A 24,244-nucleotide genomic window follows, 5' to 3' on the forward strand; every position below is an offset into this window, starting at 1 on the left:
GCTGGGTATTCTGCGGCGAGTGACTCACCTCCTGACTCCCTAAAGCCTTTCGACCATCTACAAGGCACAAGTCAGGAGTGTGATGGAATACTCTCCACTTGCCTGGATGAGTGCAGCTCCAACAACACTCAAGAAGCTCAACGCCATCCAGGACAAAGCAGCCCGCTTGATTCGCACCCCACCCACCACCCTAAACATTCACTCCCTTCACCACCGGCGCACAGTGGCTGCAGTGTGTACCATCCAAAGGATACACTGCAGCAACTCGACAAGGCTTCTTCGACAGCACCTCCCAAACCCCCGACCTCTACCACCTAGAAGGACAAGGGCAGCAGGCACATGGGAACAACACCACCTGCACGTTCCTCTCCAAGTCACACGCCATCCCGACTTGGAAATATATCGCCGTTCCTTCATCGTCGCTGGGTCAAAATCCTGGAACTCCCTTCCTAACAGCACTGTGGGAGAACCTTCACCACACGGACTGCAGCAGTTCAAGAAGGCAGCTCACCACCACCTCCTCAAGGGCAATTAGGGATGGGTAATAAATGCTGGCCTCGCCAGCGACGCCCACATCCCATGAACGAAAAAAAAAATTGGATGTGAAACGCTTTGAGGCATCCTGAGGTAATGAAAGGCACTATAATAATTTTTTTCTTTCTGTCTGACTTTCTCTCTCTTTGCCTCTCTTTCTCTCTCTCTGTCCTCCTCTTCATAGATAATAGACATTTGAATCTCTGTCTCACGGGTGTAAGTCAGTAACATTGATGCTTTTCTATCAACAAACCAAGGGGAGATAGGGGGAGGGAAAAGGAATGAAAGAGGGGAAGGTGGTGATGAGGCGAGTTAAACTTTTCCTCCCCCTCAGAAAGGAGGAAAGGGCGAGGGGCACCATCAAAGCCAGGATGAGAAGTTCACCTCAGCTGCAGTTGAAAACATGACAAGATCATCTTTGCCAGTTGAGGAGATGTTGCCTGGGGTGGGCAGGTGAGCGTGGGACGGCAACGAGTCACCAGGCCATTGGGGGCTAACAAGACATGGCATTATAAGGACGGAAGAACATTTCAAAGCAGAATCTTCAGAGTGATGAAGGTCAGAATCCTAGGGTGTGACACGCTCCAGTGGCAGGTGCGTGGAGGTGGACAATGATTCCTTTATTTCAGCTTAGTTTACCAATTACCGGCTCCGTTAGACTTTAAGAGACTGCCAGTTCAATCATTCTTACTTAGTGGGACGTCTGACTCAATGGATCTGTGACAGTCAAGGTGTAACTGGTACTACAGCTAGTACAATGGGTTTGCCCCTGGCGGCAAGGAGACTATCAACGTTTACAATGAAATGCATGCTCTACGTACCAACTTTAATGTACAATAGAAAGATAGATTTGAGGAAGAATCAATGTAGCTCATATGTCGGATGGAATCTATATTGAACCATTCCTTGTTGAATATCCTTTACACATTTGTATTCATTATTTATCATATTTATTATTTATCATTTTTATATATTATTTACCATTCATACAAAATCAGCGGCATATCACATTAAACCAGACGGAAGCACGGGGGGGTCTGTCGACTTTGATACTAGGTTGGCAGGGCATTTTTTTCAAGCTATCTATCGTGTTTCCCATAAACGTCAGAGAGCTCTTGGCACAATTAATTTTTGATGTGCAGGAGTAGCCATTTTGTGCACAAAATCCCACAAATGGCAATGAGATGAAAGGCCCGTCAATCTGTTTCTGGCGGAGTTTGTTGAAGGAAGAATGTTGGCCAGGACACAGGGAGCACTCCCCTGCTCTTCTTGCAATATTGCCATGGGATCTTTAACGTTGACCTGAACCATTAGAACAGGCAGGCAGTACTTTGATCCACCTCTGATAGTGCTGCACAGGCATGTTAGATTAGATTATGTGCTCAAAGCCTGGAGAGTGGTTTCAACCCCACCGTCTTCAGGCTCAGAGGAGAAGTAGCCACGTAGGAATAGCACACAGGACAAAGCTCAACACCTGAGGAGCAAGAAAATGAGAGCAAACAATTGACAATGTTTCTGGGCACGTCCAGCTATATCGATTTCTATAGACCAATTTATTTTGGTGTGTTTAAGAAGAATAATGATGCTGGAGTCTAAATTTGGACCTGTGGGCAAAAAAGCAATACTGGCATTAACTAATCATTAAAAAGAAAATACAGGGATAGAAAGTGGGCATAAAATGGGAGCGACGAGGGCCAATTTTGGGGAGCAAAGTCCTGCACCCGATCAGTGCCAGGGGTACGGACGGCTGCCCAGACGCCTGCTTGAAACAAGTGTTAGGCCCCTTGCTTATGTAAATGAGGAGCCTAATGCCTGTTTCAGGACCCCTGCACTAAATTGGCCCGGCGATGAGCGGAGCAGGCTTCGGGCCTGCTGCATTCAGGATTCTTCTTGTGGAGCCAGGACGAGCAGGAGTATTTCTCCCAGCTCCACAGCCCTCCAGAGGGCTGCTGCTGGCTCACAATTGCCCCTCCTCCAAGTTGTCCTTCAAACCCCCCCGACCCCCACCCCACATTCCAGGACTTACCTTAGGCCACAAGGCAGGCGGCCTGACATTAAAACCCTTACAATGGGCGAGCTGCCTCTGGGGGGGGGGGCGCCATGTGTAGGCAGCTCGCCCAAATGATTACAATCAGGCCCGAGGCCCGATTTTGGGTGAGCCTCGGGCCTTCAGTTGGTGCGCGCGCTGTCTGAGCGACATTGGTTATGCGTCCAAAACCAGGCCAGAACCAATTTTTACCCTGCAGTCGATTTTTCTTAATTCAATGCTGCTTAGTTCAAATTACCTGACACTTACATTTTTAAACATTAAATTCCCATTTTACTTCATTATTTATGTTGATTAATTTGAATTATTGGATAATTCAAATATTTTGGGAAATATGAAGAAATCCAGAGAAATACACTTTCCCCTTTAATGTCAAACAGGTAAGAAATAGGATTCTTTCACAAAGCCTCGGTCAATAGCAGGCATTTAATTGGATCAGACGTAATTGATTAGTAATCTTAGTTTTGAGCTTTAAGACATGAAGAAAACCAATTTAGAAGTGGGCCAGAGATGCCTGAATTTTGAATTTTTTGAAAGATTACAGGAAACTATGTCAATGTCATTATAGAAATCAAAAAAGATTGAGGCAGTAATTACTTCATTGTCACTGAGCCCATCGGGGTGAAGGACTGAGAGAGAAATATCTCTCTGATGGAATATGAAAAAAGGACCAAATGATTTCAAGAGAAGATTAAATTCCTTTGAAAACTGAAGGAAAGGGAGGAAATGGCACCGAAGATAACTCACTCAGGAAACTTTAGATAAAGTTTTCCTGCTGCTAGAGATATAGATAAGAACAATATTCTAGAGTTTCTCACCATCTGGTACTTATCACTGTGCCAGAGGCACAATAGAAATATAGGTGTTAATGGCTGTAAGAGTGTTTTATAACAGGCCCAGCTGAAAAATCTAGATCTTAACAATACTATGGACCTTTTTTTTTCTTCTGTAACTTTCTTGTCAAATGTTCCCGCCCCTAAATACATTGAATCCTTTGCTCCCCTGCTACCTCACGTAAGTGATTGTTTTTCACGTGTGAACACGGATGGTGAGCGTTGGCCACATGTTCAATTGCAAGAGGCATCAGAGCAACAGCTTTATCCTGTCTCACCTAACAGCAAAAAAAACTGCAGACGGTGGAAATCTGAAACAAAATTAGAATATGTTAAAATCACTCAGCAGGTCAGGCAATATCAGTGGAGAGAACAGACAAGACAACACATAAAGTGTGGGCCCTACATCAAAACTGGAAGATATTACAGAATAACAGTATTTAAAAAGAAACATAACAAGGGAAAAAGGAAGGGAAAAACATATACACACACACACTACAAACACACTACACACTACAAACATACTACACACTACAAACACACTACACACACACACTGCACACACACTACACACTACATGCTAGGCACACACTATACACTACACACACACACAACACCCTACAGACATATTACACACTCACTACACGCTACACACACTATACACTACATGCTACACACTACACACTACACACACTATAGACTGTACACACACTATACACTACACACACTACACACACACAATACACACATTCACACACTCACTACATATACTACACACTACACATACGTACACACATTACACACACACTACACACATTCGCTACACACACTACACACACTCACTACACATAGGAAAGAAGAAATAGCAAAGTATAGTAAATTAAGTGGGGTGTGCCTTACCCCCCTCCCCCCGCCTTTTGTGCTCTTCACCGGGTGGATACGGTCAAAATCGGCCCTTGTGTGTGTGTTTTTTCTTCCGCCTTCCCTTTGTTCTGCTCCGTTTTAAATGCTATTCATCTGTGATATCTTCCAGTTCTGACAAGGGGTTCGCACTGAAACGTTATTTTGTCTGTTTTCTCTGCAGATGCCGACTGACCTATTGAGTGGTTCCAGCATTTTCTGTTTTTATTCCTCTCCACCCACTGCCAGCACAGGTCGGTGGATAGTGATGAGAAGGGGGACTCCTACCTGATTTTCAATTGCTTAACCCAGGGGTGTTGAGGCCAATTGTTATTCCTCTAACAAACCCCTCCTTTCCTCCCCTGGCTGAGATCAGGTTACTCAGCACAGACGGAGGTCCAGAGCATGGACCTTTCTGGTCTGTATGGTTTAACTACTCAACGGACAGATTTGCTCAATCATTAGCTTCAATGTGCAACAACAACAATATCCATTAATACATCACCTTTAACATAGGAAAACGTCCCAAGGTGCTTCACGTGAGCGCACTCAGACAAAAATTGATCAAGCCACAGAAGGAGTTATTAGGACAAGTGACCAAAGGCTTGGCCAAAGAGGTAGGTTTTAAGGAGGGTCTTACAGGGGGACAGGGAGATGGAGAGGTTTAGGGAGGGAATTCCAGAGCTTAAGGCCTATACGGCTAAAGGCACGGCCGCCAATGGTGGGACGAAGGTGTGGGAGATGCACAAGAGGCCAGGGAAAAGGAAGAACTACTTACAAAATGAAAAGTTTGAAGTACCAACAGTACTGAAGGCAGAAGGAAGAATTAAACAAATTAACAATGGACAGTTCAATGCTACATAAAGTTGAAGTGTAGTGAAATGGGTTTAATGATTCTGGGACATGTGTTTTCAATGAGGATTTAGTTAAACCAATCTCTCTTGATACATTTAGGAAGATTAATGGTGCTATAATTGGACTTGTTCACATAAAGGCAATACTTGAGTAATTGCAGTCAGTTACGTCTGAGCAGGTAATGCTGAATATTCAGCTCCTTTGCTTTGTAACTTATTGCTGTCAAATTAAACCAAACTATCACGGCAAAGACACTTAAAAAGTACTTGGCCTCAGTTTTTGCAGAGAAGGTGTATATTGAGATGGTAGAACCACCAGATGTGGGTGTAGAACAGTAACTGGACATTGTTATTGCAAGAGACGGTACTAAAGAAATTACCCCAAACTTTGGGTGGACAAATCATCAGGACTTGATGGTTTAAATCTGAGGATCCTGAGAGAAGCTCAGGAAGAAATAGAGTTGGCTTCTTTGGAAATGAAAGTTGTGCCTGAGGACTGCAAGGTAGCTAACGTGACCCTCCTCTCCCTTTCAAACAAAGGAGGCAGAGGAAAACCAGAAAATGATAGGCCAGTTAATCTTACCTTAGTTGTTGGTAAACTACTACGTTTAGATTTTCCTTGATGCTGGAATGCACCAAGTCCCGTTCACCCATCACTCCTGTTGCTCGTTGACCTACATTGGCTCCCGGTCCGGCAACACCTCGATTTTAAAATTCTCATCCTCATTTTCAAATCCCTCCATGGCCTCGCTCCTCCCTATCTTTGTAACCTCCTCCAGCCCTACAACCCTCCGGGATCTCTGCGCTCCTCCAATTCTGGCCTCTTGCACATCCCCGATTTTCATCGCTCCAACATTGGCGGCCGTGCTTTCAGCTGCCTAGATGCTAAGCTCTGGAATTCCCTCCCTAAACCTCTCCGCCTCTCTACCCCTCTCTCCTCCTTTAAGACGCTCCTTGGAACCTACCTCATTGACTGTCACCTGTTCTAATACCTCCTTAAGTGACTCGGTGTCAAATTTTGTTCAATAACGTTCCTGTGAAGCGCCTTGGGGGGGTTTTACTATGTTAAAGGTGCTTTATAAATGCATGTAGTTGTTGTTGTTGACAGGGCTAGACTTCTGCCTGCCCACTTGCCCTAGTGAATCAACCTATTGTATATAGGTCTGACAGGCTCCTGGTAGGATGCCCACTTTTGCTTGGGAATTCAGCACTGGATGGGATACCTCCAGTAACTAAGGCAGGCAGTCTCCTAAAAGAAGTTCTTAGTATGATTAAGTGACAAAAGTCCATCTATGTAGAACTGTCAATCCATTGTCCGTCAATTTATTATTTGGATCTTTAAATGCTGGATGCTGTTGCACATCTCCTAGCGACGCTGGGCATCTGTTGAATGCTAGGGTTGATAACATTGCCAAGGCAATAAAGACAGAAGATGTGAACATTTTCACCTAATTTGAATGTGCCCATCTAATTAGAAAAAAAAAATCTTCACCTAGAAGTTGGTTAGAATGCAGAAACAGAGTCCATAAATTCTTTTAAAAGGGAATCAGATGGTTGCTTGAAAAAATATTAGAAGGAATAGGGAACAAGTGGGAAAGTGGGATTGGAACAGGTAACTTAACTAGAGAGCTGTGCCCTACTGTGGCCTGAAGGATCCAGTTGGCATAGAAGCCTAATGCTGTACTGACCTTTCCAGCTACAGGTCTTGTACATCCCAGCCCTTGACCTTATCTGTAGCATAGCCTGCAGCAGATGGCAGAGCTCGGTCACTGCCTCTCTCCTGACATGCCCTGCATGGATCAGCGTGATCGATAGACACGGGGTATTGGTATTGGGTATTGGTGGAAGTGAATATACTCCCTGAGTTGTTTTTGGACCAGAAGATGAGCCCTCATGAATTCTCCTACAATCTAAGCAGCGTTATAGGAATAGCCAAAGACACAAAGAACATAGGAACAGGAGTAGGCCTTTCAGGCCCTCGAGCCTATTGCACCATTCAATTGGATCATGGCTGATCTGTATCTTAACTCTATTTAACCGCCTTGGTTCCATATCCCTGAATAACCTTACCTCAGGGATTCTCATCCTCCCTCTTGGTTAGCTGCAACTTGTACTGCAGCAGTAATTACCAAGACTCCAGGAAAATGTGTCTTCGCTTCCCTGTCACATGCCCATTATTTAAGCTCCTGAGGGCAGAGTCTCAGAGCCCAACCTCTTGAATTTCGGCACTGGGGCCCGATTTGCATGAATAATGGAGTTGTGCAGCAAGGACTCTTTCATTTCCACCAAAATTGCTTACCAGAAAAATCCAGTGTGAAGTGAATCAGATGCGTGAGGTTAGAGGTCAGATTATTTGATTCGTGCCCACTGTGGGCAGAGGCTCATCAAAATCGAGATTATAATTTCAAGCTGTAGACAATGTGGGCCTTGGAGTCAATTATGATGTTGCAGTAAATAAGTAGTCATGTGTAGATCCTGCGCATTTTGCAGTGAGGATAAGGATCTTATTCTGGGCATTGCACTGCATCTGCATTCTGAGGACTCATGGCTGGTGTGTGCCAGTGGATTGACCAATGACGCCTATGTCGTCCATGTGGGCACAGTGCACCTTTCCCATGACTGCAGGCACATCTACAACGGCGAACTTCTTCCCCGCATCACTCTCTGGAACAACACAGACATCACCCCTTTAACGCAAGCGGACATGGGCCCCTGACCAACACCACTGTAATCTCCTCCTGGTGCCTGGTCCTGTGACAAAGCACTTAACATCGCCGTGACTTTTAGTGCCGCAGTCACAAGACTTGGAGTCACTAAAGGCGGTTTTACATTCATGGAGTGCTGTCAACATGCTGCACATTATTTCTGCTGTTGACAGCACTTTGTAAAGAATCAGACCTCTGGAGACCTGACAACATCAGAAACCAACATTTTTGTTAATCTCTCAAACTGCCCTAAGGTCGCCAGTTAAAACAAAAAGTGCAGACGTGAGTTCCCTCCCTTTTACCTGTGAGAGTCACTAGCATTTTAGTTTACTAGTATTAAGCATTTCCCCCCGTGTTAAACCCATATCCAAATATGCAGAACATAGCATCTGGAATAGGCCATTCAGCCACTCGAGCCTATTCCATCCTTCCAATAGATCATGTCTGATCTGTACCTCAACTTCATTTACCCGCCTTAGCTCCATATCCCTCGCTACCCTTACCCAACAAAAATCTAGCGCTCTCAGTCTTGAAATTTCAATTAAACCCCAGCATCCACAGCCTTTTGGGGGAGAGTTGGATTTCCACAACCCTCTGTGTGAAAAATTGCTTTCTGATTTCACTCTTAAATGGCCCAGCTCTAATTTTAAGATATTGCCCTTGGCAGCAAAAGCAATTACAGCACCCTTACAACAACAACAACTTGCATTTATATAGCGTCTTTAACATAGTAAAACGTCCCGAGGCGCTTCAAAGGAGCGATTTACAAACAAAATTTGACACTGAGCCACATGAAGAGATATTAGGACAAAAGCTTGGTCAAAGAGGAAGGTTTTAAGGAGCGTCTTAAAGGAGGAGAGAGAGGTAGAGAAGCAGAGAGGTTTAGGATGGGAATTCCAGAGCTTAGGGCCTAGGCAGCTGAAGGCACGGCCACCAATGGTGGAGCGATTAAAATCGAGGATGTGCATGAAGCAAGAATTGGAGGAGTGCAGAGATCTCGGAGGGTTGTAGGGCTGGAGGAGGTTACAGAGATAGGGAGGGGCGAGGCCATGGAGGGATTTGAAAACAAGGATGAGAATTTTAAAATCGAGGCATCCCCGGACTGGGAGCCAATATAAGTCAGCGAGTACAGGGGTGATGGGAGAACAGGACTTGGTGCGAGTTAGGATACGGATAGTAAAATTTTGGATGAGCTCAAGTTTATGGAGGATGGAAGAGGGGAGGCCAGCCAGGAGAGCATTGGAATAATCAAGTCTAGAGATAACAAAGGCACGGATGAGAGTTTCAGCAGCAGATGAGCTGAGGCAGGGGCGGAGATGGGCGATGTTATGGAGGTGGAAGTAGGCAGTCTTGATGATGGAGCAGATATGTGGTCGGAAGCTCATCTCAGGGTTAAATAGGATGCCAAGGTTGCAAACGGTCTGGTTCAGCCTCAAACAGTGGCCAGGGAGGGGGATAGAATCGGTTGCTAGGGAATGGATTTTGCGGTGGAGACCAAAGACCATGGCTTCGGTCTTCCCAATATTTAGTTGGAGGAAATTTTTGCTCATCCAGTATTTACCACCTCGTTCTCCTCTTAATTGGACTGGAAAATCCTTCTTAAAGCATTCTGTATTCAACTCAATCTGAGATTGTGTTTGACCTATTTTTCCTCTTTGACGTAAGAATTCTTGTGCAATTGGTGCAAAAGATGAAGTGTAATCGGAGGTTGATGTTTCCAGTCCTCTAGGAGAAATTCAGTTTTGAATTTGAGATTTAAAGTAAGCTGAGGAACAATTCCAGCCCACATTGGCCAGCCGAGGGATCTATAAATTGGAGGAAGCGTGACAGGGTGTTTAACAAACCCTTATTCCATTCCAAACAGTCCTGGAAAAGGTGGATACTGAAGGCAGAGAGATGATTCAGAATAATTGTGGAAGACCAATATAGCAAGGGACGTATTTTGTCTGCCCGGGACGCCTAAAAAAGAACCCCCACGAGTTTAACAGTGGGACCAACATCTATGCAGATTAAGCGCAGGCCGTGCCACTACTAAATTGGTAGGCTTTGCGCCCATTTTACCAATTTCTACCCCAACATATCTTGCAGGGGTTCAAGAAGAAGCCCCACAGCCACCTTCTCAGGGCAACTAGGGATATGGACAGTAAACGCCGGCCTTGCCAAATCCAGAGAACGGATTTTTTAAAAGCAGCATTCAGCAAATGCGCCATTGAGGAAAGAAAATTTAAAAAAATAAAATGTAAGTATTGACACTAAAGCTAGTTTGTGCCAATGATTCTTGCAGCTAAAGCAGTTTAGTTTGTCACAATTGATATGGAAATCAGCTCACAATCTCTATCTGAGGTCATGGCCTGATCATTGGATCTAGGGAGACTGCCTGATGGCATTTCTTTCTATCCATTTGAAATGACTTTCAGAACACGTTCAAAATTTTCCCCTCCAGTTTATAATGTAATTATCCAAAAAATGGAGACGGACACTTCATATTGTCACTGTTGATAGAATTCAAAAAGATTAAACAGATAGGAACTTTTAGACAGTGTTCCTGCCAGGCATCCTCCATAAGGTTACAGAGGGCATGATATATCAGAGTTCTAACTTTTAGTGTTATGAACCTTCTATCCACTAACAAATTTATAATGGAGATAGCAGCATATTTCAGAGTTCTGACAAGTTCTTTACAATAATTTTGCAGTGTAGAGCTCTTATTGTTTTTCTTTAAACTGAATTCCTGAATCAATGAAACAGGGTGTGAAATAAAATAGGAATTAGCATTTATATAAATTTAATTATAGGTTTGGAGGATCAAAGGTATGAATTCCCTGCAAATGTAGAACAGCACTGTACCAGATTCAAAACTGAACAAGACTGCCGTTTCCAGAGAGGAAGAGAATTAAAAAAAACAAAAGCGTGACGTCTGACCCCTCCCTACGCTCTCTGTGTTGAGCATTGGCTTGCTGAGTTGTCAATCAATGATACCATCTAGCATAAGAAACCCCCCCACTTTGGTGTGGGAGCCATGGCAACCACATTTTTTGTTTAGTTAAGCCCCCCGCTGGGTACCTCTGAATGAAAGTCATTTAAACATTACAGGTGTGCGTTTCTCTTGCACGTGTTGGTGACTCCCCGTTGTCTGAAACCAAGGTGTATAATAGTTTTAACTCAAAACAGAAAATGCTGGAAAACACTCAGCAGGTCAGGCAGCATCTGTGGAGAGTGAAACAGAGATAAGGGGCCCGATTTTACCAGGGGTGCGGGTTGGCAGCGGGTGGTCGGGCGGGCTCGAGGAAAACGCGCCGGCCAAATTGAGTGCGTTGCGCACGCGATCGCGGGATGATTGATGTGATTAGCCGGCAGTTACGGGTTCCGCGCTTCTCAGCTGCGTGCCGGCGGCCTGCGCATGCGCATTGACGTCTGAGCGATGGTTGCGCTCTATTTAAAGGGGCAGTCCACCAAAGCCCCTCCAGCCACAAACTACACTCCATCAAGGATGGAGGAGCACAGGGGTAAGGCTGCTCCCCGTTTCACGGACCACGCCCTCCAGGTGCTGCTGGACGGGGTCCGCATGAGGAGGGAGACGCTGTTCCCCACGGATGGAAGGAGGTGCCCTGCCAGCGCCACCAAGAGGGCATGGGAGGAGGTGGCCGCGGAGGTCACAAGCAGGGGAAACACCACCCGCACTTGGATTCAGTGCCGCAAGAGATTCAATGACCTCACCAGGTCCGGAAAAGTGAGTACACTAACGCATTCTGCATCACTCCGTCTTCCACATCACCTCAAACACCTCACAACCCCATCTCCACTGATAGTACTGCGCTCCCGCACCAATCCTCACAGCCACCCAACTATCATCCTCACAGTGCCTGCACGTACCCACCGTCCCTGTCCCCACTCGACCACTACCACACACCCCAATGCCCATACAATGGGATGGCCATGTGGCACACGCATCCTCCCATCCATCTGGCACACGTTCAACCCAATCACACCAATGCTTGAAGCGTCTCACATTGTAATCATCACTCAATAACGTTTTTGTGTTTTGCCCTCACAGGAGAAGAGGGCCAGGAACGCACGCGATAGGGCATGCACCGGAGGGGGCCCGCCACACGAGATGGCCCTGACAGACGCCGAGGTCGAGGCACTGGAGATCAGCCGCACGCTGCATTGCCTGTCGATGGCGGATGGCGAGTCTGGTTCTGGCGAAACGGCCGGTAAGGGAAAGCTGGCACTCATCACTCATGATCGTGAATGATCGTAGCATCACATGGCATATGCCGCACCGCCACATTTGGTCACATGCCTGATATTTCCCTCTGTTCTCTTCCAGGACCGTCTGCGATCGACGTCTCGGTTGAGGGCGATTCCTCAGAGGACATGCCCGTCTCTGAGGGTGCATCGTCACACATGAGCCTTGCATCCACCAGCGCAGATACACACACCTCGGTGGGTCCCCCCCCTCAGCTAGTTGGGATTGCACATGGTGAGTCACCGCGCACACATGAGCATGAGCAGACCCTGGTGGCAGGGTCAGCCGCGGAGGGTCCGCGTCGGTGGGAGCACTCTTCTCCAGGCTTTGCTCAGCCGGACCCAGATGCTGAACCCAGGGGGCCACCTGTCAAAAGGAGAGTCGTCGAGGGGCACCAGAACATTGCTGAGGTACTGGGAGAGGTGCCACGCGCACTCTCCACAATCGCACGGAGGATGGAGGAGTCCAACTCCTGCATGAGGGGAATGGTGGCACAGGTGCAGGAGGGTATCGCCGAGATAGTGTCGCAGGGACGTGAAGGCATCTCTGAGATAGTGTCGCGGGTAGGTGTGGGAACGTCTGCGGTGGAGGACAGGCTAGCCTCCCTCGAGCGTCACGCACAGCTCACCAATGAGTCCATCCAGGCCCTCACAACGGCTGTTCGGATTCAGGGTGAACAACATTCTGCCGCCATCAACAGGTTGACAGATACATTGGAGGTGGCCTTGCAAGGTCTCACCCACGTCATCCAAACTGCCGTCCAGCAGGGTGGAAGGGGTGATGTGGGCCTTGGCCATGAGAGGGAAGATGGTGAACGGGGAAATGGAAGTGTGGACGCTACTCAAGGCGCCCCCAAGTCTCACCCGTTGCCCCCCTCTCAACCAGTGCCCGCAATAGTCCATCCTCTCCAGGTGGCCGAGTCTGCCCCTGCACAGGTGCAGGAGGAGCAGTCTGTGGAGGTGCCCTCACGGGCACCGAAACCCAGGGGGCGTCGGCCCAAAGCATCTACCCGGTCAGGGCACGAACAGGAGCAACCTGCCACCACCTCTGCTGGAGCCACAGGGGTAGCACCACGTAGGGGGTCCCGAAAACGAACGCCTAAAGTTCCGTGAGCACACAGGGATTGCAACAGGGTGTTTGTCGTTTTTTTTTAATTTTCTACTCTTTGAATGTCACCACAAAATAAACTCACTTTTTCTCACCAATGCTGCCACCTCTTGTCCATAATTCTGCGGCTTGTGCAATATGTCCCTTCCCTGCGCCTCATCATGACGACGACCACCCCGTCCCACCCATTGAGCATAATCCAGTGGGTGCAGGTGTACAGGCACCACTCTTCTGTGGAGGGAGCCTGTATGGACCCTCGTCTGTGCACGTTATGACATGTGAACGCCTCACACAGTGTGATGTTAGGAGAACCGTTGGCATATGAGTGCCTCCCTGGCCTGACGAGCACGCAGGTGAGCCGGTGTTCGGCGCATGGGTCGTTCCTCCTCCTCTCCCTCTTCCTCCTCCTCCTCTTCCTCCTCCACCTCCTCCTCATTGTCGTCCTCAATGTGGGTGGCGGGTGTGCATGGGGCCTCCTCCAGCGGCACCCCTCTCTGTAGTGCCATGTTATGCAGGGCACAGCAGACAACTATAATTCGTCCCACTCTGAATGGCGTGTATTGGAGCGCTCCCCCGGAACGATCAAGGCACCTGAAGCGCATCTTGAGCAGCCCTATAGCCTGCTCAATTGTAGACCTGGTAGCAATGTGGCTGTCATTATACCGACGCTGTGGCTCGGTAATGGGGTTCCTCAGAGGTGTCATAAGCCACGTGTGCAGGGGATATCCCTTGTCGCCGAGGAGCCAGCCGTTGCCGGCGTTGGGTGCGTGGAAGAGGGGCGGGACGGTGGACTCCCTGAGGACGAAGGCATCGTGGCAGCTGCCAGGGTATCTGGCGCACACGTGTAGGAATCTCTGGCGGTGGTCACAAATGAGCTGGGCGTTCATGGAGTGATACCCTTTCCTGTTGATAAACAGCCCTGGCTCATGTGGAGGTGCCCGTATTGCTATGTGGGTGCAATCGATTACACCCTGCACCCGTGGGAAGCCAGCCACAGCATGGAATCCAACCGCCCTCTCCGTCTGGCTGCGCTCATCCATGGCGAAGTTGATGTAGGTCGAGGCCCTGCGGAACAACCCATCGGTGACCTGCCTTATGCACTTGTGTGCAGACGACTGACAGACCCCGGTGATGTCCCCCGTGGCACCCTGGAAGGATCCGGAGGCGAAGAAGTTGAGGGCAGTGGTGACTTTGACGGCGACGGGTAAGAAGATGCTGCTTGGTCCATCCGGGAGCAGCTCGTCATTGAGGAGGCTGCAGATGTCGGCGACTACCTGGCGATTGACTCTGAGCCTCCGTATGCACTGCTCCTCGGAGAGGTCCATGAAGCTGAGCCTCGGTCTGTAGACCCTGTGCGGAGGGTAGTGCCTCCTGCGACGCATCTCTCTCTGCGGATGCCCTCCATCCTGCTGTGCAGGTGGATGTGCCGCAGCACCGTGTTGTGGGGATGCATGTCTCTGAGGCGGACGGCGTGGACTGCGAGGCTGCTGAGGCTGGTCATCCTGTTCGTCCTCCGAGGATGTCAACGCAGCACCCATCTGGCAGGTTTAGGTTTGCGGGGTTGTGCACGCTAGAAAAGTGTGTCCTCGCACAGGGGTTGGACTTCCACGCCGGTGAATCTTCTTGCTTGGAGGAGGGTGGTGGAGGGCAGGCGTTGCCCAATGTTACGGAGTGTCCTCCTGCGTTGGTGAAGGCTCTCCCCCCCCCCACCTGTGGAATGCACCTTGGCAGCTGCCACAGGCTGCTGGCTGCAACACGTCCGTTGAGAGTGTGAGTGGTTCCCCCAGTATGGGAAACAGTCTCATTTCACTGTAAAATCCGACACCTGTTAAATAAACAGCTCAATCAGGTCATTTAATGACCTGAAATACCAAGATAAATACACTCAAGTGGAACCCCGCTGGCTTTAATTGCCTGCGGGATTCCCACCAGCGGGGCCAACGCACGCACCCCCGCACGTCAGCGCGCAACCAGGAAGTGGGCGGGATCGGGGCGCGATCCGGTCCCGCTCCTCGAAACCGGGATTTTAGAGGCCCCCCCGCCGAGAACGCACCCGGAACCGGGTGCTAAAATCGGGCCCAAGGTTTCAGGTCGATGACCTTTCTTCAGAACTGCATAATAATTTTAACGACTGAATCATTTCCCCCCCCCCTCCCCGGGGAGAAAAGATCAAAATTTCTTGCTACCTTTTTGTTCAGTGTCTCCAAGCTATTTACAATCAAATCAGAAAGGTGTATTGATACTCTGGTCATTCATCTTGTAACCTGAACCTGACGTTATATCAGAAGCATTATTATACACATTAAACTAAAATTCCTTCCAGGCCAAATAGATTTTAAAAAATTTGAAACATCACAGATGCATTCCCCCCACTAAATTCCCAGAAGGTTTTGGCGCTTGTAGCTTAGATTTTTTTAAAAAATGAATCAATCATCCAAATCTATCAATAATTCATGCATCAAATTTGGCCAAATATCTTTTTTTAAAGAAACCTAAATTGGCAGTTTGGGTTTGTGCTTTTAACTTAACATTGCAACCTAGCGTAAAAATGTTCAAAATACTAATTTAAAAAGTACCATTTGTACTCCATTGGTATTTTCATCCACATGTAGCACTTCTTACCAAATTAGTTATATATTGATAAGGTTTCAAAAATGGTTTATTATGTTCAGATTGATCCGACTATTGTAATGATTTTCTTTCTGTGTTTTTTTATAAGGTGTAAGCCTTAACTCTAACACTTTCTATGAATCCATTTATTTGTTGAAAATCTCTTGTGAAATCACATTGTGAGTTGTCTCATTGTGTATTATTAAGTAGAATACTTGTTCTGATGAGAAATTGACGAAGCGTCTTCTGACATTGTTTTTATATGTTTATATAGCTTAGAAAAAGTCGTTCTATTCGCAATGATGCATGAGTCAATAGCTGGCTGTGAAGCACATCAGAAATAAAAGTGAATGATTATCCTTCATTCTGCTTTACATGTGTGTTATGTTAATCATTATCAGCTTTGCTTCTGTCATTACCAATCCATTCCCACCAAACTCAAATCAAATTGGAGTCAAGGAATGCACGGTTTCTTCGTGGAAACCGTTGTCAAATAAATTCATCTCCCTTATCATTATTTAAATCATATTCTCCTGTAAATACCCATTGGGAGGGGGCAGATTATGGACCTCAATCCTGTGCTATTTTCCCTTCCCCCAGCTGACATAGCCCAGAATGCTAAACCCTCGAACAAGCCTGGTGTGGATTGTCCATTCTAGTTGAAAATTTAACGCTTGTTCTGTTAATTACCTTCTGCATTCTGAATCCTGCCATTTTAAGGAAGTTGGCTTACATCCTAGAATTGGAATGAATTTGATTTGTTCATTGACCTGCAAGAGGGCATTGCCATTTTGTTGTGAAGTTTCAGTCCAGTCAGAGGTAGCTCGCTATAAAAACGCAGCTCAAAGTTCAGTATGACGGCAAACTAGGATAAATTTGCGTCGTAGCCAAAGCCGACCTCCTCTTCACATGGCTTTCCATGTTTTAGGACAGAGGTATCTGTGCGGTCTTTTGCGTGCCCCTTGCAAAACCCAAAACTAACAAAGAACCACAGATCCATTCATTGCTTCTGATGTTAAAACTCCTAAAATAATTTTTGGGCACAACTTTTGTAATGTGTAATTTAACATTAAAAAGTAAAATGTTGTCAAAGCAAGCATGGATGGTGACATAATGACATTGTAGGTTATTTAACCGTACGCACCTTTGCTTTTAAGTATTTCATTGTGTGCGAAGTGTTTGAGATATTCCAGTGATGTCATAAGGCACAGTGTGAAAGAAATATTTCTATATTAATGATTAGTTCTATCTGGTAGAGGGTCAGGTACTTTATCACACTGACATCTTTCAGGACTCTTTGCTGCAATGAAAGTAGCTACAAATATAAATGTAGAGCATTAACACCCCCTGAAAAATTACAATTCTGATCAGATATTTTCAGCACTGCTAAGTTGTTAAGTTGCATTAAAATGACTTGAATTAACCAGGTCCATGAATATGTTGTTCAGCTGCAACAAAACTAAACAAGTTGTTTTTTTATTAGATGTTCCATGTTCATTAGCAGGTGGGCGGACAGATTTTAAAATGGAATTTTTTTTCTCATAGCCTTCCATACGAGACACTTTAAGGTCAAATATATCAATCAGTGGCAACAAAGCAGAAAACAGCTTCTCTACTGAACACAACCAGCAACACACAGAACTGATGCTGAGTCTCACCAATCCAACAACAGGAAAGCAGTATATGTCCTGGCTAGTTAGGGAGCCATTACATGGCGTATGTGTCCCTGCTTTGTTTTTCGGTGTTGATGCATGTGTGCAGTTTGTGACCGACCAGCAAAGGACAATGAAGACCAGGGGAAGATTTTCATCTTCACTGCCTGGGTGGTAATCTGGTAGAGCCCACCCACTATAGAGCCCGCCCGCTATAGAGCCCGCCCGTTATAGAGCCCACCCGCTATAGAGCCCGTCCGTTATAGAGCCCGCCCGCTATAGAGCCCACCCGCTATAGAGCCCGTCCGTTATAGAGCCCGTCCGTTATAGAGCCCTCCCGTTATAGAGTCCACCCGTTACAGAGCCCGTCCGTTATAGAGTCCACCTGTTATAGAGCCCATCCGTTATAGAGCCCACCCGTCCGTTATAGACCCCACCTGTTATAGAGCCCGTCCATTATAGAGCCCACCCGTTATAGACCCCACCCGTTATAGAGCCCACCCGTCCGTTATAGACCCCACCTGTTATAGAGCCCGGCCATTATAGAGTCCACCCGTTATAGAGCCCGTCCGTTATAGAGCCCGTCTGTTATAGAGCCCGTCTGTTATAGAGCCCGTCCGTTATAGAGTCCACCCATTATAGAGCCCGTCCGTTATAGAGTCCACCCGTCCGTTATAGAGCCCGTCCGTTAGAGAGTCCACCCGTCCGTTATAGAGTCCACCCGTTATAGAGCCCACCCATTATAGAGCCCTCCTGTTATAAAGCCCACCCATAATAGAGCCCACCTGTTATAGAGCCCTCCTGTTATAGAGCCCACCCATAATAGAGCCCTCCTGTTATAGAGCCCACCCATTATAGAGCCCTCCTGTTATAGAGCCCACCCAACTTTCATTTCCCTGATTTCAACGGAATGAAGATTGGGATTTGTGGAGTGTGTTGTGTAAAGGGTGGGTGATCCGATCCGTCAGATTACCACCCCAATGGTGAAGGTGAAAATCTCCCCCATAATTCAGTTTAATTCAGACTCCTGCGTATCATTGGAGAGTTTAATAACACGTTCACTGTGCCTCTGACAGCTGCTCCGAGTGGCACGAGCAGAAAAATGGTGCAAGTGACCCTGGAGGTGTCGGCACTGCCAGAAGAGATATTATAAAATAGACTTGCGGTTATATAGCACCCGTCTGAACCCACTCAAAACTTCTTCTCATTCTTTGCATTGCTTCAAAGTGCATTCACTGTTGTTATGTAAGAAGACATAGCCGTAATTTTATACACAGCAAAATCACAATTAGGACCAATTATGCTGTTATTGGTTGTGATGATTGAGAGAGGAATGTGGGTCAGAACACTGGGGAAACTCCCTGCCCTACTTTGAATAGTGCCATAGGATTTGTAACATTCAGCCGAACCATCAGAAGAGGTTTGGTTCAACATCTCAACTCATCACAAGGACGGCATCTCTGACAGTGCAGCACTCTCTCTGTACAGCACTGGAGTGTCAACCTAGATTCTGTGCTCAAGTCCTAGAGTGGGGCTTCCACCCACTTTTGATTCAGAGGCGAGAGTACAAACATCCAAGCCAAGGTAACATATAGAGATGATTTTGGCCCACACCATGGCCTAGAAATACGAGCGCCCCCAGAAACGGGATCAGTCTCAGCACCTGAACGGCAGGGTCATTGAGTATTTTTAAGGCTGAGTTAGGTAGATTCCTGGTTAACAAGGGAGTCAAAGGTTATAGTAGGTAGATGGGAGAGTAGGGTTGAGGTCACAATCAGATCAGCCACGATCTTATCAAATGGCAGAGCAGGCTCGAGGGGCCGAATGGCCTACTCCTGCTCTTAATTCGTATGCTCGTATGTTCATATGCCCGAGGCACCCGTAATATTAGTCCTCAGGCCTCATTATGATTCAGCCAGCGAGCTGAAGACACCTAAAGGGCTACCCCAGGCAGCTCGCCGGAGAAGAGGACTCAAAGATTGGGCTGCTGCGACGCCAGCTGCAGCCCTCAGGTAAGTCCTTACAGGAGACCGGGAAGGGGACGTTCGGGAGGGAGGTTAGCGGTGGTCGGGATCGGGAAGGGTGGGTGGCGGTCAGCGGCTATCGGGGAGGGTGGCAGCAGTGATCGGGTGGGGGGGGTCGAGTTCTCAATCAGGGTGGGGGACGTGTGGCCGGGACGACCCATTGCTGCTCCTTCCGGCTCCACATTCAGATAAGTATATTTAAACACTTACCTTCTTGGCTGCAGGCTGCAGCTGTCCCTTTAAGGACCACTCGTAGACCTGCTTTTCCTGAACGCAGGTGGACGTAAAAGGTTCCGTGGCACTATTTTAAAGAAGAGCAGGGGAGTTCTCCCCGGTGTCCTGGTAAATATTTATCCTTCAACCAACATCACTGAAAATACAGATGATCTGGTCATTATCTCATTGCTGTTTGTGGGACCTTGCTGTGCGCATTTTGGCTGCCGTGTTTCCTACATTACAACTTGAGTACAGTTCAAAACTACTTAATTGGCTATAAAGTGCTTTGGGATGTCCTGAGGTTGTGAAAGGCGCTATATAAATGCAAGTCTGTCTTTCTTTCTATAATCACTGCATTTTAGTAGATTTCCACTGCACTTTTGTATCCGTGCACCAGGATAGATCCTACAGGGGAGGAATGACTTTGTGTGATGCAGTACATGAGCAAACATTTTAAAATATTTACAATAAATATATATACAAAGCAAATTTGCCATACCCGCCCGAATTAAAAGATTTTTTTTTGACACTGGACTTTGAACCAATCGGTGGAGAATGGAGTGTGTTTTCTGATTAACTTGCTGTTACTATGACAACCACAAGCTGCTAGAAGAGTCTATTATTCCCTCAAGGGGAAAACATATAAAAAATTAATATTTCATTTAAAATTGAAATCATTTATCTCGGGGTGGGGGGGAAAGAATCATCTCAGAATGTTCACACCACACAATGGTCTCATATGGTACACTAAGCTCTGCTACACCTGGTGGGTCACTATAGTCTGAGTAGTGACCTATACCTGGGCTTATCAGCGGGCTTCGCTTTGCAAAATCCATAGCAAAGTCAATCCATTCAAAAGAGCTCGAGCAGGAGCTGTCGGATACCTTGCTCGTCGTCATGGCAATAGTCAGTCGGTGCCAGAACAACAGGCAGAGAGAGCCCCTTTAGCAGGTTGCAACATTGGAACAGGAGTAGGCCATTTGGTCCCTCGAGCCTGTTTCGCCATTCAATTAGATCATGGTTAATCTGTATCTTAACTCTATTTGCCCACTTTGGTTACATAACCCTTAATGCCCTTACCTAACAAAAATCTATCAATCTCAGTTTTGAAATTTTCAATTGACCCCCAGCCTCAACAGTGTTTTGGGGGGAGAGAATTCCAGATTTCCACTGTCCTTTGTGTGAAGAAGTGTTTTCTGACATCACCCCTGAACAGCCTAGCTCTAATTTTAAGGTTATGCCCCCTTGTTCTGGGCTCCCCACCAGAGGAAAAGATTTCCCTGTACCCTATCAAACCCTTTAATCATCTTAAACAGCTGAATTAGATCATCCCTTAATCTTCTATACTCGAGGGAATACGAGCCCAGTCTGTGCAACCTGGCCTCATAACTTAACCCTTTTAGCCCTGGTATCATTCTAGTGAATCTGTGCTGCACCCCCTCCAAGGCCAATATATCCTTCCTGAGGTGCAGTGCCCAGAACTGAATGCAGATTGCTGCCAACTAGTTTTTATACATTAAACTGACCTCATTTTGGGACAGTTTGTTTATTGTTCTTTTATTATACCTGTGAACAGTGTCATCACCGTAATATGTTGTATGCAAATTGAAGGTGGACACCTGAAGAGACAAGCATTCTTACAGGTGGGTTATTGTCCAGGCCTGACGGGAAGTTTATCATTGTATCTTATTTTGCTAGAGATGCACTTGCCCCTGTGATAGCAGGGTGTCCAGATTCGAACTGGTTCAGTTGGTAGCACCTCTGTATCAGGAGCTTGTGGGTTTGAGACACGTACCAGAGCTCGAAGACATAACTGATGCTTCAGGTGAGATGTTAAACCCAGGTTGTGTCTATCTGCTCAGGTGGGTATTAAAGCTGTAAAGGGAAGAAGCTTGGTTGGAATTTCAGAATGAACTGAAGGGTCTAATTCATCCAAATAACTCATGCGTGATGAGTGTCTATCGTGCTGCAGCCTCATGAGTCGGGATATACTTTACTTATACCACACATTCAGAATGCAAACTAGAACTAGAGAAATCCAAACTAGATGGTAAAAGACAAGGGCTGAATCAAGCTTATAACTTGAAGTAAAGCCAATGGAACCATTTCACAAATATGGTGCATTTTACCTAACCTGGGTAATGCTGCGCTTGGACTGACCTGTCCCTTTAAGAGATTCTGATCGTCATATAGACAGGGTTCAATTCCATCAAGCACAAGCGCACTGCGAATGTGATTTTCCCAGAACTATTTAAAAATGAGTTTATATTTACTTTAATTATCTAGTTATATAGGGGGAATATCTGGTAGTCTAGTGGGGGGGGGAGGGGTGGAAGAGATGGGAGGTTTCTGCTCCTTTGGTAGTCGTTGCACCACAGTGGATGAGATGAGAACCAGTCGGTGTAGGAAAGATTCCTCTGCGCCTCGGGCCGCACCATTCATGCGGGGGATTGTAACCTTCTCCTCCCACACACCCATACCCAATAGCTGACTTGGGACCAGTGGGTTGCAGAAAATAACCTCACTCGTTTGAAGAAACACACAACTCCGCAACTCCCAGACGTCAATCGGCAGGACATTTTCCACTGCTCACCAGCTCCCATTGGTTATTTTAGATTCACTAAAACCTTGAGGAAAATTGTTTTTTTTTTAAAAAAGAGATGATTTTATATGGGGAAAACCTGTGCATCGTTTGAAGCGTAGAAAAGGTTTCAGTATTCAGTGGCTTAATGATGTAATCTGGAAGACTAAAGAAAAGAAAGCTAATACAGATCCAATTCATAGCACAGAAAGTGATGGTCACTTCAGATTCATAATTTGAAATGAATTACCCAGTGGAACTGACTGACTGCGCATTAATGATGCAAAGAAATAGTTTTAATGCGCATGTGTAATGAGGGTATTTATGGAGGTCGTCAGATTGATTTTTGGACCTCTCTCATTCTGAAAGTCTCTATTAGAACATATCATAGGGCACAAGGAAAGTTGAAAGAGCTGTCCAAAGCACAGAGCTGTGGACCCTTGCCATTCACGACCTTATTGTGGGTGAGCACATTGACATTCTCGTTTTAACAACATTTGGCTCACAGGTGGTGACACTTTGACCCTTACCCTTGGCTCTACTTACCACCATCTGCCCCACATAAACTGCCCTGGTGGTGGCATGGTGCTTACCACCAAGTCACACCTTTACCTCTCCCTCTCAATCCTCTGGTCCCTTCTGTTCCTTGGAGCACCTGGACCTGTTCCACCCATCCTGCCTCTCCTTTAAAGTCGTGTTGTCTATCGCTTGTCAAGACCCACCTCGAGTTGCTCCTTGAGATATCATCCCTCCTTTCCTCTCTCAACCTCTGCCCCAAGTGAGTTCTTATTCTCAGTGATTTCAATCTCTATCTCAACTCACCTTGCCTTCGCTCCTCTGATTTCACTGTCCTCCCTAAACCTCTTTGCCCATCTTTTAATCCAGAGTAACTGCCCTGTTCAGGGTCCTTGTACAACACTGACACGCACTGAAGTGCTTGATGCATACATTAAATTATACTGTTGTCCTAGTGCTTCTGCAAAATCTTGAAGCAGGAGATGGATAATTCACTAATACTCTGATGTATATCAATAAAACAAACACACATCAGAAATAATTCAACTAAAATATCAATAGAGTGAAAATAACTTATGGACTTTACAGGAAATTGAAGTTATCAGAGTCAGAATTATAGATCAATGGATCTGTGGAATTAGTGATATTCATTTCTTTTAAAAATTTACACAACTAAAATAAACTTGAAGGCAGAAAACACAATACAAGCCACCTCACATAAGGTGAAAGTGTCCAAGAAGGCCAAAGGCTGCTGTGCAGAGGTCATTCAGAGTGTGCAGAGAGGGTATGACTGGTAAGATGAAAGGACCTTGAATTTGTAAACAGTAGCACCTTATTGTGTCCTCGGGACATCCCAAAGAGCTTCACATGAATTAAGTGTAGTCACTGTCGTTACATAGGTAAATGCAGCAGCTAATTTGTCCACTGCAAGATCCCAAAAACAACAGCACAAACAACATTCCCCTCAACACTCCTCGGAACTCACTGGGAGTGGCAGAGGCGGCAGGAGTGGACCTAGAGGAGCACCGGAGGGGGTGGGAGCGGACCTGGAGGAGCACTGGAGGGGGTGGGAGCGGACCTGGAGGAGCACTGGAGGGGGTGGGAGCGGACCTGGAGGAGCACTGGAGGGGGTGGGAGCGGACCTGGAGGAGCACTGGAGGGGGTGGGACCGGACCTGGAGGAGCACTGGAGGGGGTGGGAGCGGACCTGGAGGAGCACTGGAGGGGGTGGGAGCGGACCTGGAGGAGCACTGGAGGGGGTGGGAGCGGACCTGGAGGAGCACTGGAGGGGGTGGGAGCGGACCTGGAGGAGCACTGGAGGGGGTGGGAGCGGACCTGCAGGAGCACTGGAGGGGGTGGGAGCGGACCTGGAGGAGCACTGGAGGGGGTGGGAGCGGACCTGCAGGAGCACTGGAGG

At 46.9% G+C, this 24,244-nt stretch overlaps 1 long non-coding RNA gene across 1 annotated transcript; it reads left to right on the plus strand.

Annotated features, from left to right (window-relative positions):
• Nucleotides 1–4,858: 4,858 nt before the first annotated feature.
• On the plus strand, nucleotides 4,859–19,539 carry LOC137324147 (uncharacterized). The gene is made up of 3 exons (XR_010963514.1): nucleotides 4,859–4,931; nucleotides 9,962–10,112; nucleotides 17,385–19,539. It is a non-coding gene; the product is annotated as an uncharacterized lncRNA (long non-coding RNA).
• The last annotated feature ends 4,705 nt before the right edge of the window (nucleotides 19,540–24,244 follow it).

The sequence above is a fragment of the Heptranchias perlo genome, chromosome 8 (assembly GCF_035084215.1).
Source record: "Heptranchias perlo isolate sHepPer1 chromosome 8, sHepPer1.hap1, whole genome shotgun sequence".
NCBI classification, from domain to species: Eukaryota; Metazoa; Chordata; class Chondrichthyes; order Hexanchiformes; family Hexanchidae; genus Heptranchias; species Heptranchias perlo.